The sequence below is a fragment of the Pinus tabuliformis genome, chromosome 5_2, assembly GCF_031772625.1.
Source record: "Pinus tabuliformis cultivar Carrire ecotype Pingquan chromosome 5_2, CPIR1, whole genome shotgun sequence".
NCBI classification, from domain to species: Eukaryota; Viridiplantae; Streptophyta; class Pinopsida; order Pinales; family Pinaceae; genus Pinus; species Pinus tabuliformis.
In genome coordinates, this window is record NC_142306.1 from 28637824 (window position 1) to 28644718 (window position 6895).

Consider the following 6895-nt stretch of genomic DNA (forward strand, 5'->3'; position numbering starts at 1 on the left):
GCTATCAATACTAGGGAACTTCTTAGAATCAATGAAGGACTGTATATTTTTCTTAAACAAATGTTTTTTTTTTAAGGATTATTGCTTCAAAATTAGAGAACTGTGGTGTATATTGCTTCACCTTTTAAATTAGAGGAAAATGTTAATGCTCTTGTCACCATTGAAGGACAATTTTCCCTGGGTTCAATAAATTAAAAATATGGAAGCTTCAAAATACATGATGCAGAGGAAATGGATGTTCCAGGTTGCTGCAATGGTTCAAAGTTAATTTTTGCAGATTTATTGCCTATTACGTGCAGGGTTATGGAGTTACATATTGATCCTCAGAGATGTGCCTCATGGACTTAATGATCTATGTGTTCATATACTCTCACAATAGTGTGTAATGCACTTATTATTTGGTGAGCATAATTCAAAACCTTTTTTTATCTATATACAATTGCAAGTCTCAACACTACTCTTACAATATTTTTCACAACGTTCTCACAACAATATCTTACAATATTAAAAAATTTTGAAGCTTATTTGGACCAATTTTTCTGGAGCAACATTCATTCAATCTATAGAAGCTCTAATAAACCATCTAGAGTAGCATTCAACCAATGATGTAGAACAATACATTGCAGGTTTAAAGAATTAAAGAAATGATGACAAATATACTAAGGACAACTAAAACACATCTATAACCCCTTTTCATTGATGTCAAAGGGGGAGGTAAGTAGAGGTTATGGGTAGCAATGAGAAATATCTTCGAGGACAAAAGAAAGAGGACGAATGTGTTGCCATCAATGCCAAAGGGGGATATTGTTGGAAATATTTTCATTGATGGCAAAGGAGCAGCACAAGGAACAACAAGAAAAGGAGAAGCAAAATAACACCAATACAAGGAGAAACAACAATACAAGGAGAAACAACAACTCAAGGAGAAGCAACCAACAAAAGAAGGCAAAGGAGAAGAATAAGGAGGAAGAGTTTAGATACATTAAAATGTTCTTATAATGATGTAGAGGTTACTATATTAAAGAATTTGTTGGGATGCAATATTGTTGATTGAGCTGCATTTTTGTGATGCAAAGGCAAGACTCCAAGGCAAAGGAAAAAATGTTGCAAAGATTGTTGTGATGCATTAAGGACAAATATTGTTATTTGATGCTCACATTAATTTAATGTATTTAATCATTACATGTGGCTGAAATTAATATTGGATGGATTATTCACTTTTTCTCTAAATATTCAATATATGGAGAGTTTGGAAATGAATGAAGTGGAAGGCAAAGAGTCAAGCCTATTCACTTCATATTCCTATGTGGGATACAAACATCCATAAAACTATCTTTATAAAAGATGTGAATTTGGAAGGCAATGAAGAGAGTTAGAGAATGGATGAATGTGGGGGAGCTGATTGAACTATTATGCATTAGTTACCTAACACTTATGAATCTTATGTGAAGCAGATTTGAAGGGAAGAATATGTAGAAATGAAGATGGAGATATGCAAAGTTTATGACCAGGTAAACCAACACATTGTTATTTCGTGTTTTCACAAGGGGATGGTAGTCTCCTTTCAAGTTGAAGGTTGATAAATATTCATTTGGAGTTGGTTGAGGTAGAAGCTTCTTGTAATATGGGAGATGGAGCTTCCTTGCATTATGAAACTCGCAGAAAATTGAGATAGAAACCTCTTATAGGTTGGGGCCTACAGAAAATCAGATGTAATAAGGAGTAGGAGCTTGCCTTTGCATCACAACAATAATAAAACTGTGGTCTTCTCCCTTTATGGGTTTCCACATATATCTGGTGTCAATATGTGTTTTTATGTGTTTATGTGATGGTTTGGTTTGCTTATTACTTGTTGTTCACATATTCAATATGCTGGTCACTATTTGTTAAGTTGCTCATGTAATGTTTCAACTAATGGGTTTGAAGAAAATAATATTATTGTCCATGAGTATCCTAAACTGATTCACCCCCCTCTTAGTTTAGTTAAGAATTCAATATATATATATATATATATATATATATATATATATATTATATTCTTATATATTAAAGGATGATGATGATTATTATCTTTTGATATAAAAAATGATCTATTTAATTAAGAATGGTAAGAGATTATTTGGATCTCTTAAAAAAGAAAATAGATATTAAGAATTCTGATATGTGTCCCAAGAGCATAACAGTATAATACTTTTGATGACTTAGAAGGTTATGAAGGTTGGAATTGTGACAAATATTTCTTAATTGGGACCTAATTTGGGTATATGCATGAAATTCCTTATGAAAGTGATTTTCATATTAAACCTTTCTAGTTTCACCATTAAGGAAAATTCTTTTATCCCACGGTGTTTTGGGATTTTTCCACCACCTATGTTCATTGTGTGGCTTCTGACAATCTATTACTATATCAACAATGTTGATTTTGTTCTTCACACAACTCAGAATCATGACATCCTTTTGTTCTTCTAGGTTAGGGTTAACCATTTCCTTTTTGTATAGTAATTTACTTCTATCATCTAATTTCTTGCTGCTCCATTGATTCTCCTTAATGCCAAATATAATAAATTCTTAATATTATCAATATTTTCCCATGTATTAGGTGTTTGATGGTGTGAGTAGATAGCCTCCATTCAATGATTATGGGACACCATGCTGAGGGACATGCACCACCACAAGCATAACCCACTTTATGTAATATAGGATATCATTTACAAACATGATAGTTAATAGAATGTTTCAATTCTAGTTTGTGCTATAGTAAGTTTATGACATGATAGTTAGGGACACAAAAGGAATGATGATCAATTAGCTACAATGGAAGTATGCAATTTTCTTCCATTGATATCCAATATATTATTTCAACCGCATATTTCCTTTTCTTTGGTCAAATGTCTCATGTTTATTCATTGTAACATTATCCTCACTATTTATTGATTCTTTAATTCTAGCCGCTTTTAATCATTATAGATCGAAGCTCATACTTTCATGGAAGGGATCCATTGCATGAGACTGATAAAAATTTGGCAGCCAATGATGCGGTGAAATATTTACATCACTTATTTCCTCTTGTAATTAAACATTGTATCCAGGCTCCAAATGACATGAGAAATTTAATTTCATAGTTGGACATCTTGTTTAGGACACAAGAGCTACTAGAACCCGAGACACCGAACTCCACCATACCCTAGAGCTCCACTGATACACGTAAATGTTTGTAGCCTGTGTGCTCCTTACTCAGGACACAAAAATGTCAGAACTTAAGTAACAACTTTACAATCTAGGGAGGTAGGGCTTCCTATTCATTACTCTATGAGCCTTGTTGGAAAAGATGCATTGTGATGTCATTTTTTCTAAAGTTTTTTAATGCTCCAAGATCAACCCAATTGATATCTCAATATGCGCTCCTACTAAGGAAACATTGCTCAATTTCTTTACTTAGGTCTCATATTTTTTTTTTCTTATGAATGTCTTGAATATTTATTTGGATTTTTAATAACAACTTTTAGTACTTTAAAAATCAACACAAGGCTAGGCTAGTTTTGAGTATGGCAGACTAACCTTAAGAGCCTCTTTCCAAAGTCAATTAATGATTCTTATTTTCCCCAAACTCCTTTAGTTTTGTTTCCTTAGATATTGTGGCTACCTACTCTATATAGTTGATTTGGTTTCATTGAACAATCATAGGCTAAATATTTCTTTTATATATATATATATATATATATATATATATATATATCCCAGTAATAGAATATATATCTTAGGTCTCATATTTTTTTTTCTTATGAATGTCTTGAATATTTATTTGGATTTTTAATTACAACTTTTAGTACTTTAAAAATCAACACAAGGCTAGGCTAGTTTTGAGTATGGCAAACTAACCTTAAGAACCTCTTTCCAAAGTCAATTAATGATTCTTATTTTCCCCAAACTCTTTTAGTTTTGTTTCCTTAGATATTGTGGCTACCTACTCTATATAGTTGATTTGGTTTCTTTGAACAATCATAGGCTAAATATTTCTTATATATATATATATATATATATATATATATATATATATATATATATATATATATATATATATATATATATATATATATATATATATATATATATATATATATATATATATATATCCCAGTAATAGAAAATATATCTTACTTACAAAAGAATATAAGGTCATTATTTTTGGTAATTATTTTTCAAAATAGGGTATTGCTCAGCTAGAGATAACTATAATGTTGGATGTAATAATGATGTTTGTAATAATGAGATGTTATCACCAAGATTGTGTGAGACTTGGTCGAGCCTCGACACCCAAGTGAATAGTATATTTGCACACTTGGATCCCACCGTCATCCCCTCCCCATTAGTTTCGAATGTGACACTTGAATAAGACTAAACCTCATACGATCCATCTAGTTTATGTTATATGTTATATAAACATTTCTTTTATAATATATATATATATATATATATATATATATATATATATATATATATATATTGAACAACTTATTGAGTCGAGAGGCTCATTCTACAATTGAGAGTGAAAGAGATGTGTAATTATGTTCGTCCTTCTTAAAATACAAATAAAATATTATCTAAATAGAAAAGCAATGTCGACTATAATAGAAAAAAATATGCTATGCATATTTAATTATTTGGCCATATAACCTAATATAATTTCATGTAAAGTAATTATAAGTAAACAAAAATGTGAGTAAGATGTTTAAACTTTATACTTTTCAAAATATTTTAACACATGATATCAATTTCATATATATCTATATATAGAAAAAAATGTTAAAAGAAAATATTTTAATGTTGTATAGAATAAAATATCCGATGTGAGTTATGAATAAAATATTGTAATACACATGTTACAGAATCTCTAAAACATTCAAAAACACAATTTAAACAATAAAAAAATACACATTGCTTTTTGCACTCTAAAATATGTTTGCACCTAAAGAAATTTGATCCCTCTTGGCTCATGTTAGATTTGTGCTTAAGATGGATCTATGTTGATTTTAAGAAAAATAACAAATAATCATGCCTAACATAAATAATTCATGTGTTTCCATGTTGAAGTGCAAAATTGCAATTTTGAGATAATATATATTAATTCAAAAAAATAAGGGAAGACATAGCTCAAGCTAAGTCAATCTTAAATGAAATAAGGTACCTGTTCACATTAAATGTGTGTTTTTAATATAAAATGTTTAATTTTCTATTTAAATATGTTGTAAATTAATTGTACAACTTAGTAATAGAAAATGCATCACTATATTGATATCATTGAACAAAAAATGTAATTTACCTTCAAAGGACAATACCAGATCTGAGTGATATTTTGAAAGAAAGGGGTACTAGACACAATGTTCCCATAATGATGCAATAAATCCACTTGGTATTTGAAGGGTAATAAATATACCTATTAAATAGTTAAATGTAAATGATATAATAATAATGGGTAGTTGAGATAAACCTAAAATTCTAATGTGTATTATACTTATGAGTATTATACCCATGTATTAGGTAATATATAAATACATGATAATAATTTGCACTAGTACATAATGGTATTCTTATGGGCATATCCCAACTACCCCTTATTATTATATTATATCCTTTTGACTATTTATTGAGACTAATTATTACACATCAATTACCTAGTGGGCTTATTCCGTCATTTTGCAACTGGGAACTATTGACTTTATAAGCATATTCCCTATTTAAATATCCTAAAATCACTAATATTTTTTAAAATGTATGAAAATGTAGATTTAAACAATAATATGATGTTTATTGTCCTCCTTCCACTCCTTCCTTAGGGATTTTTCTTAATGCTTCAATGATTCTATATCGTTCTCACTCAGAGGATTTTAGATGAAGCCTTCTTTCAGGGAATCCACTGCTCACAAGCGAGTTGATATTTTTTATTAAGTGCTTCAAGATAAAACCAAACATTTTATGATGAAATATGCCATATTCCTTGTCCAACTTTACTATTTTCCTCTTATATTGAACCATCATTTCTAGGATATATACTTTCGCCTAGTTTAGGGTAATCTCCTGGGTGTTGAATGGGTTGGAGAAATTAACAAATGCATAGTGATTGGTCCAAATCAAAATGTAGCAACACCTAGGGACTCACTAATGTCCCAAAATATCAAAAATTGCATGAAGACCCAATTCCATTGGAAAATATCACACATTGCATGAAAACCAAATTTCCTATGGTCCTCCATATCGAGATTCATATGTTGAAATACCTTGGCCAAACTAGAATATATGTACATGGAATGACATTTTACTAAGTTCCATTTTATAGAGGGAACCACTAGATTGTAACACATTTTAAGGAGCCAACAAATTGCTTGATTAAAAGTTGGATTAGGGATTCCATAATTCATTACCATAAATTTAAACCACCAAAACACTAAATGTAGACTATAAAGAGATATATCCACCTTCAATCACCATTAAAAACAATGATAAGGTACTACCCTACATCCCCCTCTACATAATATGAAAGTATGAAGGGGGTTAATTTACCCAAATTCACATGGTTATGGGATGCCACTAGGATTTGGATGGGCTTCTTTACTTAAGCCAACTATCTGTCACATATTTAGTTAAATTCATTATTAGTTTACTGATGATAGTATTGAATATATATTAGTGTAGTTGGAGAAAGCGCTCTTCTCCCGCCTTGGAAATTTCAACCTCTGAGCGCAACTTTTTCCTTTGGCTCTTGGGACCTCCTACTCAAGGGGCTTGCTTCCCTCTACTATTACATGATGGATCATGTAGAGACTCCTCCTAGGGGTGCATCAATTCCTGTCTCATATTTCAGAACTTTCGCTCAGCTAGGAGAAAATGCGGAAGCCTT